At 43.1% G+C, this 13,653-nt stretch overlaps 1 protein-coding gene across 2 annotated transcripts in view; it reads left to right on the top strand.

The window, feature by feature from the left end:
* Positions 1-13,653, top strand: part of SYTL3 (synaptotagmin like 3) — a 321,014-nt gene that overhangs the window by 57,852 nt on the left and 249,509 nt on the right. The window contains exon 1 of one of the 2 annotated variants that reach the window (XM_069725924.1): positions 7,843-7,967. The exons of the other annotated variant lie outside the window; for it this stretch is intronic. The gene's annotated coding sequence lies outside the window, so the exon portion shown is untranslated. Of the gene's footprint in view, positions 1-7,842; positions 7,968-13,653 lie in introns of those variants that run through there. 2 annotated transcript variants of the gene reach the window in all.

The following is a 13,653-nucleotide window of genomic DNA, read 5'->3' as shown; positions in this document are numbered from 1 at the left end:
GCAGCCCAGCCCACGTAGTATATAGCAGCCCAGCCCCGGTAGTATATAGCAGCCCATGTAGTATATAGCAGCCTAGCCCACGTAGTATATAGCAGCCCAGCTGCCCATGTAGTATATAGCAGTGCCACTCACTCAGGCACTGATAGGAGCTCCTCCGGAATCTGCCTGATAAGTTCAGCAGCACTGCAGCCAGCCAGGGGCGGAGATCAGAGCAGGAGAACGTGCTCTCTCCGCCCACAAACAATGTCACACTGGCTGCCTTCTCTTAACCCCTATGTGTGCCTGCCTGGCTGCACTGACTGAGTGAGAAGATGCTTGTGTCAGAGCTGGCACATAGGGGTTAAGAGAACGCAGCCAGCAGTGACTTTGTGGGCGGAGAGAGCATGTTCTCCTGCTCTGCTCTCCCAGCTGTATCTATGACAGCGTGAGTGGGCCCCCCTCTCTCTCTAGGGCCCCGGCATTTGCCCAGGTGCGCCGGGTGCTGACGCCAGCCCTGGCTGTCAGGCACAATCCGTCGAATGTTGAAAAAACTTGATCCGTCGCAGTTAGTGAAAAACTGATGCGTTTTTTCGACGGATCCGACTAGCATATCCTGATAATTGGTTTAAAAAAAAAAATTGGAGCATGCTCAGTTTAAACAAGCGGAATCCGGGCGCCGGGACCTGTCATTTTCCGGATCCAAAACATTCCGGCTCCCATAGGCTTCCATTCTAGCAAAAAGCCGGAAGCGCCGGAGACTAAAAACATTACTGTGTACGTATTTTCCAGAAGCCGGAATTGAAATTTTAGCCAGATCCGGAAAAAAACGGAAGGAACTGTAGGCCATGCAGCGCAATCCGGTGCTAATACAAGTCAGTGAGATAAAACGGATCCGGCTTTTGATTTCGCAGGTTCCGGTTTTTCAAAAAAGCTGGATTGGGACGGAGGGAAAACACCTGATGTGTGAAAGTAGCCTTAGGGTCAATGGGCCATTTGACAGAATTTTACTTCGGAGACTCAGAGATCCAGTGCGTTTAAATGCATCATAGATTATTACAGCAGCTAAGAGGTTAAGGAGGGCGCATCATGTGGAGGAGGCAGAGGATGTAGAGGAGGATTCAATAGCCTAGATGAAACAGCCAAATTGTAATTGATCATTTAGGCCATCTGGTTTGTTGCTTTTCATGCGGTAAAGCCATCTAGCCTCTTTTTGTAAAATTGTTTGATCCCAATCCCCACCTCTATTGTTTGGTTTGATCACCTCAATTACCGAGAAATTTATACTTTCTAAATTACCTCCATGTTTCTCTCTCACATGGTTGGAGATCGGGGTGTCAATGGCATTCAAAATGTCACCTATATGTTCTTCCACCCTCCTACGCAGTACCCACCTCACCTTCTCCACCTAGTCCTTGGGGCAGGTGCATTGACATTGACGTTGTTCTACAGTTCGCAAAGTGCCTACGCTGGTATATTTTCCAGTAATTGCACTAGAAAAACTCTTTGATTTGCAAATATATTTGCAAAATTAGCATTTCCCACATCTGAAAATGTCATACTTTCTATACTCCAGCCATGTGGGCATTCGTTTTAGCGGGGAATAGTTGCTATGTACCAATTGGTCTCGGATTGATCTGTCCCTTCAGTACATTATAGGTGGAAAATTGGGGGCCAGGTTACAAATGTCCAGATGAGTCTCCAGTACACTCCAATATTTTTGGATAATCTTCCTGATTTCCCTCACCTGATCATCAAAAGTACCAATGATTCTCATTTCGGACTCTGAGTCAGTATCATTTTTCTTTGTAAGCAGAGTAGTTCTCTCTCTAGCACTTGATGTCTTAAAAGGCTCATTGAGAACATTCTGTGGGTATCACCTATCCAAAAATATATTTTTGAGGTCCCGAGTATACTGATGAAATCTGGAGGTTGAAGAACAGTTCCTCCTAATATGAAGGTACTGCCCCTTCTGTATCCCCCTTCTCAAGATCGAGGGTGATGTCTGTCCCAACGTAGTGGATCATTGGTGGCAGTAGGTTTTCGAAAAGTCTCAGTATTAATATGCCCTGTATGCCCTACAGTATCCCTGCCATTCCTAATGTCCAAGAAGTTGATTGAATCATAATTGATTTCATGTGTCTAAGACCCACATTGTTTTTATTAAGAGCACTAACAAAATTTGCAAAGGATGGGGCATCTCCCAACCATAGGTTATTTTATTTTGTACTTTTGGTCGCTCATCTTTTTTCTTTCTCTTTCCCTTCACCTTTCATGGCCTAATAGGGTCAATTAGGGTGGGTCGACGTTTGAACGAGGGCGCCACTACACAGTTGAAGGGTGCCAGCCTCCGCAGTGAGGTAGGGTCACATCAAACCGAAAATAGGGTATATTCTCTTTCTCTCCAATTTAGCTTGTTTTGTATAGGCTCACACACTATGAGGTACTATACAAGGCACATGTGTCAATGTTTTTGCTGCCTGTGTTGGGATTACATCAAAATCTCATTTGGGTCGACTGACCGTATTATTCTTGTCTTTTGATACAGTTAACTATTTTTCTAAGACAATTCTTGTCCTATTTCCTGGAATTAGTCATATAATATTACGTATCAATACTGAGGTGTGCTCTCACTTACACTGGTTCCTTTATAGGGTCAGGGATAGTTGATGTACAAGCAGGGGGCACCATTGTGCAGGTAGAGAGTGCCAATCTCCGCAGCAAGGTAAGGACAAGATAGACCCAACACTAGGGCATATCCCATACATTGCCAGATATAAGTGGCATTTGTTTGGCCATAAATATATATTAAATGTATCTTTTATTGATTTTTCTTTTAATTATATTAAATAAAAGTGATGTTTTAACAAAATATTTGTAATTAGTGGTAAGCAAGCTCTCAATCAGCATGACACCAGTAATATCGCAATGTCAACAGGAAGACAAACTGTCGCTCTGTTGACGTGACATTAGCGGAAGTCTGTGACCGCTCTGTGCTGGCGGAGAACGTCACTGGGCACAACAGGCAGGTAGGTAGGAACTATGCTTAGGCATATTTATTTTTTTGACAGTCCCAAATATCCCCTTTAACTTCCAGCGCTGGCCTGATCATAAGCGAATGTCAGTGTTAATTGACAGTTGACACACTATGGCAATGCCCATGATCGGAGATAGTTCCTATTATGGGCACTTAACCTCTCTAATTCCACTGTCAATAATGACAGCAACATCGATTGACTTGCAGAGCTCCTTCTCTGCTCTGATCGACACGACGTGATTGCAATTGCATTGTGCCGATGGGCTCCATGATGATCCCGTGCCGAAAGATGACCGTGGGTGTCACCAAGGCACGGTGGCCAGTAAGTTCCTGCTGGTAGCAGGAGCTGATACGCCTCTTCCATGTGTGCGATGCACAGATCTAATACCCTGCAATCCAAAAGCATTGCATAGTATTAGATGAGCAACCAGGGCAGGGAAAATTGATGTCACATCCTGGGACACGGTAAAAAAACAAGTTTGACAAATTGTAAAAATATTTAAGAAAAATCACAATATAAATAACAAAAAAAAAGAAAAAAAAATACTAGACCACTAGATGCATATATTTATGTAAAACCAAAAACAAATAAAGCATACATATTTGGTATTGCCACATCCAGAACAATCCAAATGATAAAAACTGTTTCACTAATTAACCCCTTCAGTGAATGCCTTAAAAAAAAAATTGCAAGAAACTATGCTTTTTTATCATACCGCCGAAAACAAAGTGGAATAAAACGCAAGCAAAAAGTTGAATGTGAATAAAAATAGTATGGATAAAAACAAAATATTGCCCCACAAAAAACAATGCTGCTATACAGCTCCATCAGTGTAAAAATAAAATACTATAGCTATGGCTCTCAGAATGTAGCGATGCAAACAATTCTTTTTTTATCAAATAGTTTTTACTATGTAAAAGCAGCAAAACATTAAAAAAATTACATAAATGTCGTTTCACTGTTACTGACCCGAAGAATAAAGCTGCTTTATCACTTTTACCACAAGAGGAGTAGCAACAACAAAACAATCCCTGAATTGCTGCCGCCCAAAAATTGGAATAGAAAGTGATCAAAAAATGTTATGTGACCGAAAATGGTACCAATAAAAACTTCAAATTGGCAGGCAAAAAACAAGCCCTCACATGACACTGAAAAGCGTTTTAAAGTGTGTAATAGCTAAAGATAAAAAACAATAAACCTAGTATCGCTGTAATCGCACCGAGCAAGACAATAAAGTAATCTAATCACTTATACCTCATGGTGAATGGCATAAAAAATAAAAAAGCTAATTCTTCACCTGCTGTTGATTTGTTCATTCTGCCTCCCAATTAACACAGTAAGACTCGGCGCACATTCATCATGCGTTCTACGCCTCTCCCTAGCGGGTTTCATCTGAATCACGTCATTTGGAGATTTAGATGGAAACTCAGATGTAAGTGCTCAACGTAGAGTACTGGATAAATGTAATTCAAAATGTTATGTAAAATGTTCCCAATAACAGCTTATACTCAATCCACTGAAAAGCAAGTTCCTACTCAGGTTCGCCATCCGTTAATGAAAGTAAAGGGGGTTTCCATGATACTGGTAGCACAAAGGCTCTGGAAAAGTGCTATGGCAAAGGATCACAGGGTGGTAGTCATGGGCCAGTGTTGCTTCTTCGCACCCCAGCCTGCTACAGCAATTAGAGGACCTTTAGGCCCATGTGGTTTTACTTTGCGGTTTGTGTTACTATTTTGGACTTCTCCCATTCATGGACATTCAGCTCCCAGAGATTTCACAATAAGGAGACCAGACCAGTTCCATACAACAAAGTCCTTTTTTACTAATAGTTAAACTTGCTCCCAAGAAGTGGCAAGAGAGGACATCATGAAGGATCTTTACATGAAGCAGTGGTGCATTTCTTATGGTTAGGAACAGCATTACAGTTGTCGAAATAGGGACTATTACTGTACTGTAGGTTGAGTACGGGTACCTCCATACTTCAGCCAGCTTCCTGGGAATTGAGTAACAATACGCCTCTTGTTGTAGCTCACTCTATATGTTCTCTGTCTCGCTGACTCTGTCTTCCTGACTTCAGCATTCCAGTCTCGGCCGACACAAGTACGTTTCCCCAGAGTTCCTTAATGATCTCTCAGAGGCCTCCCTGCTTAACACTTGCCTGCCTCGCCTTTCTACAGATGAATGCTGTCTCTATTAAGTTCCCTTCTCTTTTACTTGTTGTTCCTGCTGTCTTCTTCCCACACTACTGGGTAAATAGTACTTCATCAAGAGGGTGTCCTGTCCTCTTACCCTGCCAACACACATCACCTGTTCCTTTCTTCTTTACCCCAACACTAATTGACATGGATACCCTTTTCCCAGATATCGCACAGAACTCCTTCCCCTCTAAGGGCCAGCCTCTAAAGTTAGCCCTGTATTAAGACTAAGTGGTATTTAATTGTCTACAATTACCACTGACATCTAGTGGCCAGTAATCATATCAAAACCTTACACATTAAATTACATTAAAGTACATGTATAAATACATTCAACCCATTGAAGTAGTCAGATGCCTCACACTCCAAATTATAGTCATCCTCGACCATATGCAGGACATTAAAAGAAGGGTTATCACACAATAAAAACATTTTACAATGCTCAGACTGAAGTCTTGACCATGACATCTTTACACTAACGTCGACCTTTCTAAGTTAAGGGCCCAGAAACATGGAACAGTACAGTACATTTATCTCTAGTTGTTAGCTCCTGCAGTCCTTTTAATCAAACTGGAACCAATTTATTTTCCTCCTTCAATCTAATCCAGGCCTTTTCTGAACCTCTATGGTTGCTCCAGTAGTACATGCGGTATTCGCAGACCACACCCACCGCTCCATGACCTCATCCCACAGCACTTCCGTGACCCCTCCTTGACTCCATGGGTTTCAAGGTAGATCATGTCCTCCTGGTCTGCAGTTGTGGCCACACACTCTGGGGCTGCCGGTCTAATTGCCACATATTTTCATTTTTGGCTTGAACTCACAATGACATTTTCAGTCTGCAGTTGCAGAGCCCCATCTCAAACTGAGTCACTTTGCTGAGCTCCTTTCTCCTCACATGCTGCATTGAAAATGGCTCAGTGTCTCGCTCACTACGCATTTCCTGTGGTCTTCATCCTGCCTCTTTCTGGCCCTTCATCTTTCACTTTCGACGACTCTGATCCTGCCACGTCATCTTTAGCTCTCGGCAACTCTGCCTCCTTCCATGCTTCTTCCACTTGTCGTCCCTTCCCAGGTGGGTCGTACTTCATTATGAACTGCTCCCTCCTCCGGACGCAACTCCCTTTCTGGGCCAAACCCTGGATATTCTGCACATTCCTTCTTCTAGGCCGAACCTCCAACTGGCAGAATATTATTGGTTCAAAAAAATTATCAACATTGCAAACACTAAACTGGTTTGTGTCGCCAATTTTTGAGAACCATATCTGCAAGCAGTGATGGACGTCGCACGTTCCACAGAGCTGTTTAGATTTCTATCTATTTACCTTATGAAATCCTTGTTATTTTGATGACGGTCCAAATACCGGACTGTATAAATAAATATCTTCAGTTCATTTCATCAATCTGATTGCAAAATTTTAATCTACATACTGCTACAGATTGGATCCCTACTCTGGCACCTACCAATACTAAAAGAGTGCCATATACTATCAGCTACTAGAAAGTTCACGAAGGCGTTACAGATAGAAAAACTCACACAAAGTATGTATTACAGGCACATTACACTGTAGAATGCTCAGCACCAGGACATTGTCTGCAGTGTCAACCAGTACAGGTCTGGTTTGTCAAGCAGTGTCTGGTTTGAGTTATGTAAGCAATCATAATCACATTTCTTAAATGCCATAAAGCAAGGCACAAGAACCTTAAAAGAGAACTAAACTTTTGAAATGTCTTTTCACATCTCATTACCTTAATAATTACAAGCAGATCGGTGAAGGTCTAGGTCCTGATACCCCTCAATTTGCACCAAAATACCCCCAAGAGGTGTGCAGCTCTGTGCATGAGCATGCAGAGAGCCCAGAGTATGGATTCAGTATGTTTTCCATTGAGTATCTTTTGTATTGAATCCTTACCCAGTCTACAGTATGTGCACATTCAACCAGGAGCGGTGCACTCCTGTCTCCTAAGCTTCGGACCTCTTCAGGACGTAGGGGAAGTTTGGGTGATCAATTGGAGGTCTCAGGACTTGGACCTCAACCAATGCTTGGAATTATTAGGATAATGAAATGTGAATAAAACCATTTTAAAGGTTTAGTTACTCATAAACTTTGTTTATAAATTATCCAAATTATTGCAAGAACGTGGGTAAGTTTTAAAGCCATTTCAAAGATTTAACATTGACCACCATGGTCCTCATTTCTCTTCTATAAGAGCATAAACACTAAATACAAGGGTGATCCGAGGTTTTTATACTGGGGTACTGCTCTGAGCTGTGTACTAGGGAAGTTTTGGAGTCTATATCCTTTTTTACACTCTCTCTTCCATGGACGCCACTGGTGAATCATGGTTACTTAGGACAACCCTATAATCTGCAGCTTCTGCAAGACAGACGTTGCATGATAACCCTGTAAGCATGATGCAGCTACTGCTCAGCAAGGCTGTGGTTTGGTTTTCAGACATAGTACTTTCAGAATCTAAAGAGGGGCTATGAGGAAGAATCAGCTTTATAGGAAAGACTGACATTGACTAATAATGTATCTTGCCGTCCTTGCGGCGTATGCTGACAGGAACACCCTTTCCATGTGATAAGACTTCTCAGTTCTTGCTGAGACTTCATTACCAGAAGAGTTAATGAGGGCTTCCAGGGTCGCACTGACTGAGCAGGAAGGAAAGGCAATGACGTATTTGTTTCCACAGTAAGAAAAAAGTTGTCTTGTTCTTAATATCTTTGCTTTCTCTTAATACTACTGCTGAGAAGGTAAGAACTATCCAAGTCTCCATTCTCTAATGGTTACAGCATTAGAGTAGGGTGGGATACATGAGCATCACTTTAATCTAAGACGTGAATGGGTAGGACGGGCTTGTAAATGCCCTAGTTCTTAGAATGGACTACCAAAGGCAAAAATAATTCTAAAATTCAGATATTGTATATATCAGTGACCAGATGAGTTTTCATATACTGGTAACGGGTTGTTCGTAGCACTTTCCCCAATATCAAAATATACTTTCTATGTTTTCTTCTGCTACAATGGAAAAGTCTTGTGTCATTGATCTTTCTCAGACTTTGGCTGTAATATCAACCTCTCTTGTGCTGTTTTACCCCTTTACTAGTTCTGAATTAAAAGATCTTAGCGCAGAAGAGAAGCTTGGCGCTTTACAAGTTCTATTTGGATTTTCAATTACCGTACATGTTTTATGTGGGATGCTGCTCTGTGCATTGATTCCCAGCCCTGTACTGCTTTATAGATTTATCCTAGTTCGATATTTTATTGTTTCTTTTAGATCAGGCAGAGAAAGAGCTGAAAGGAGAAGCTGATTATAGGTTGTTTTTTTTTCTTGTATCCGATATATGGTACCTACAAATGTCTATTTAGAGTAGTTTAAAGCTTTTGGCTTGCTTTGGTCAAATAAAAAAAAAATTCTTTATTGTACTTAAAGAGGCTGTCCACCACTAGACTACTAGACTAGCCCTTAAAGGTCCAGAGAGTAGTATGAAATAAAACCTCTAGACCTACCTCCCAAATTGACACCATTCCTCCAAATGCTGTGACAACCTCTAGTCAGCTGACATAAACAGCCTTCACCGCACCATAAGAGCTGAACAACCCGGGCACAATAGTGAGCACAACAAATAAGGAACTGCTGATTGGCTGCAGTGGTCACGCGATATTGTCACATTACCGCTGGGAGACACCTGAGATCAGAGGAAGAGCACTGGTCTGGGAGGAAAGTGTAATCTTTTTAATTTTATACCCTAAGGCTATTAACAAGGAATTAGATAAACATACCGGAACCCACAATACGAAAAGACCATATTCATGGGAGATACTCTTCAAAGAGCCATATAGAAATCATATGAAAAAACATAAGAGCCTAAACTCCCGAATGTAACCATATCGTACTCAAATAACCACTATTGCCATGCGATTAGTTTTTAGAAAAATATATATACAACTTTATTGGTAATATAATACAAAACACAGGCAATCAATAGGTGCGAGAATAAAAACAAGATCGCTGGACAGGTTAAACTATAATGATGCATACAGGTAATGACCGGTTATCCATATAGCTCAGGCTATATCATAAATGTAACAAGAAGTCCACACATTAATAATAATGGATAGCCAGAGTAAAGATTTTAGAAGTGGGTAAGATAAGCATAATGTACACCTTCCCAAGGGATGTACCATATCATAGCAAAATAAGTTACCGAATACAGGCTCAATCAGTACATATACCCATAGGGGAAGGGGTTAAAGTAACGAGCATGTGCAACCTGAATATATCTTACCCATAGGATGGCACCGGTCACCACACAGATACACCAATGCGCGTTTTGCTGCTGCTTCTTCCTTTTTGGATGCTGCCCTTCCCGTGGTTGTTCCTTCCTGGTGAAAGACCTGGCTATTTATTGCTTGCGTTGAGAAACACGTAATGGTGTCTCCGCGGCTTTTCTACGAGTCCTTTTACTAGGCACTGCTCCTAATAGCCAGTTTCCTACTCCACACTGATGAGGGGCAAATACCCCGAAACAGCTGTCTGTGGATGGATACCATGTTTTGGCATAGGTGATTTTCCTTTTTGGATGCTGCCCTTCCCGTGGTTGTACCTTCCCGGTGAAAGACCTGGCTATTTATTGCTTGCATTGAGAAACACGTGATGGTGTCTCCGCAACTTTTCTACATGCATTTGCATATTTCCCATAAGGGATGGGGGCAGTGTTCTGGATCACTGTGTTGAGAAACACGTGATGGTGTCTCCGCGGTGTTAGATGTTTTGATCTCCCCGAGGTCATTCATCCTTATGTTTATATTTTTGCGCTTCAGCCTGGAGCGCACGGAAGTGCTCATGACATTTTCCAGCTAGATAGCAGACCCCCATAGCGCATGCCTGATGTGGATCACACGGAAGTATATGGATTTGCCTTCCGGTTCAAGGTATCTCGGGCCGTGGCCAACTGCGCAGGATCAAGGAGCGACACAAAACAGCAGCGCTTGAATGATGGGCGCCGCAGAAAGGGGTCATGAAGAACAGACAGGACATATTCCCAATAAATGGCCAGTTCTCATTTTCCCTATATATTAAAGGGAATCTGTCACCTCATTTTTCGCATATAAGCTGCGGACACTGCCATTAGGGGCTTATCTACAGCATTCTGTAATGCTGTAGATAAGCCCCCAATGTAACCTGAAAGATAAGAAAAACAACTTAGATTATACTCATCCAGGGGCGGTCTGGGTCTGATAGGCGTCACAGGTCTGAGTCCGGTGCCTCCCATTTTCATGCGATCATGTCCTCTTCCTTGCTTCTGTCATGACTCCTACGCAGGCATACTGATTTGACCTGTTGAGGGCAGCGTAAAGTACTGCAGTGCGCAGGCATCGGGCCTTGCTAACCTTTCCCGACACCCGCGCACTGCAGTACTTTGCTCTGCCCTCAACAGGGCTGAGAATTACGCCTGCACAGGAGCCGTGACAGAAGCAAGGAAGAGGACATCATTGCATGAAGATGAGAGGCGCCGGACCCGGACCTGTGATGCCCATCGGACCCGGAACGCAAAGACCGCCCCTGGGTGAGCAAAATCTAACTTGTTTTTCTTATGTTTCAGGTTACATCGGGGGCTTATCTACAGCATTACAGAATGCTGTAGATAAGCCCCTAATGGCGGTGGCCGCAGCTTATATGCGAAAAATGAAGTGACAGATTCCCTTTAAGTCTATTTTCAAATAAAAGTATGATAACCTAAAATCACTGGTAATCTATTCTCATTAAATAAGTTGAAAAAAATTATTGAATAATATAGATAAATCCAATCAATTTAATTCATGTGGATATATTAAAATGACCCTTCGAAAGGCAAACAGGCCATTTATAGAGTAGATCAACAATATAAAAATCACAGAGATCTGTATATCCCTAATACGGAAAGAGTTTTCCGCTAGTCTATTAATAAAACAGTGTGAGTCGCCCGCCAGGGCCTAGGGGTACTCGGTACCGGGTCTGGTCGCAATTAAAGAGGTAGTCAGGGTGGCTGCGACCCGGTCCGTGGCTCTGGGCGCCCAAGTAAAAGGGATAGTTTTAAAAGGGAGTCTGTAAAGCAATAAAAGTTTGTGACACCACCTGTGGTACTCAGTCAGGGGTGACCGACACTGCTAAAAGGGGTCCTCTGGGGGTGATGGTATGGCAGCAAGATGGTATCGCTTCCCACAGGTGAAGCTGGGTCTCCCAGGGCTCACGGTGTGCTGGGCAGGGATGGTGTTGTGGATTCCGGCAAATAAATGGAGGACACAGGGTTGTAATGCCTTTACCTGGTTTACTCATTGAATTAGGCCACAGTCCAGGGTACTAGCAATAGGTGGTCCGACTGGCCTAGAGGCAATGGTGGAAACCTCTCCCAGGTGAGGTCCATAAGCCTTCCTGCTCACGCTCGTATGCGAGATCCTTGCTGCCTGTGGCTCCCTGACAAAGTCCTCTCTCTCCTGTCCTGGAACAGTTACCATTATGTTGGGCAGTGCAAGCCTTTTTATAGGGTCTCTATCACGACCTGGGCTCTTCATGTACTGCTGCACCTTCAGGTGTGGGTGCGGGCAAATTACATAAAGTCCTTTGCCCTCCAGTTCTGATGTGCGACCTAGAGTTCAACACAACCCCGGGTTCCCGATGTCCAGTCTCTGCGCTTCGGCTCAGATGGTGCCCAGTCACAGTTCCCCTCTAAGCCCTTTCCTTCTCCTTTGCTCCTTTCCTCAGATGCTCACTACATACCAACCCTTCAGGTTATGTGCTGTTCCTAGAGCTGCAGCTCACACGTGGCTGCACGGCCCCACTCTCTTCTCTCACTCCTCTCTCTTTCACTGTCTCTGAACAAATGACTAACTCCTCCTCCAGACCAGAATACTTAAAGCTGGGGAAGCTCCCCTGAATCAGGGTTCAGAGCTCCTCCATCTGGCCTGGATTCAGAATGTTTTGCATGTAGGTGCTTACCTGGTAAAGGAAATCCTCCTTGCCTCCAAGCATGACATCACACTCCCCGAAATGAATGCAATATCACTGTAACAATCGGTTACCTGGGGTGTTACAAGTGTCCAACCAAAAAGTCAGGTAGATTTTAAACAAAACAGGTAAGCGACAATTGCTCATTTATTCCTTTGGGTTGAAGGGAATCCAGCCTGAATATCTATTCACACTCCTTTCTTAGAATGGACCTATCATGATCACCTCCTCTGGGACTCAGTTTCACTACCTCATAGTAAAATAGTAACATAGTAACATAGTTAGTAAAGCCGAAAAAAGACATTTGTCCATCCAGTTCAGCCTATATTCCATCATAATAAATCCCCAGATCTACGTCCTTCTACAGAACCTAATTGTATGATACAATATTGTTCTGCTCCAGGAAGACATCCAGGCCTCTCTTGAACCCCTCGACTGAGTTCGCCATCACCACCTCCTCAGGCAAGCAATTCCAGATTCTCACTGCCCTAACAGTAAAGAATCCTCTTCTATGTTGGTGGAAAAACCTTCTCTCCTCCAGACGCAAAGAATGCCCCCTTGTGCCCGTCACCTTCCTTGGTATAAACAGATCCTCAGCGAGATATTTGTATTGTCCCCTTATATACTTATACATGGTTATTAGATCGCCCCTCAGTCGTCTTTTTTCTAGACTAAATAATCCTAATTTCGCTAATCTATCTGGGTATTGTAGTTCTCCCATCCCCTTTATTAATTTTGTTGCCCTCCTTTGTACTCTCTCTAGTTCCATTATATCCTTCCTGAGCACCGGTGCCCAAAACTGGACACAGTACTCCATGTGCGGTCTAACTAGGGATTTGTACAGAGGCAGTATAATGCTCTCATCATGTGTATCCAGACCTCTTTTAATGCACCCCATGATCCTGTTTGCCTTGGCAGCTGCTGCCTGGCACTGGCTGCTCCAGGTAAGTTTATCATTAACTAGGATCCCCAAGTCCTTCTCCCTGTCAGATTTACCCAGTGGTTTCCCATTCAGTGTGTAATGGTGATATTGATTCCTTCTTCCCATGTGTATAACCTTACATTTATCATTGTTAAACCTCATCTGCCACCTTTCAGCCCAAGTTTCCAACTTATCCAGATCCATCTGTAGCAGTATACTATCTTCTCTTGTATTAACTGCTTTACATAGTTTTGTATCATCTGCAAATATCGATATTTTACTGTGTAAACCTTCTACCAGATCATTAATGAATATGTTGAAAAGAACAGGTCCCAATACTGACCCCTGCGGTACCCCACTGGTCACAGCGACCCAGTTAGAGACTATACCATTTATAACCACCCTCTGCTTTCTATCACTAAGCCAGTTACTAACCCATTTACACACATTTTCCCCCAGACCAAGCATTCTCATTTTGTGTACCAACCTCTTGTGCGGCACGGTATCAAACGCTTTGGAAAAATCGAGA

Source organism: Ranitomeya imitator, chromosome 5 (assembly GCF_032444005.1).
Source record: "Ranitomeya imitator isolate aRanImi1 chromosome 5, aRanImi1.pri, whole genome shotgun sequence".
Taxonomy (NCBI): Eukaryota; Metazoa; Chordata; class Amphibia; order Anura; family Dendrobatidae; genus Ranitomeya; species Ranitomeya imitator.
Note: the sequence above shows the minus strand (reverse complement) of the source record. Positions and strands in the feature narration are given on the sequence as shown.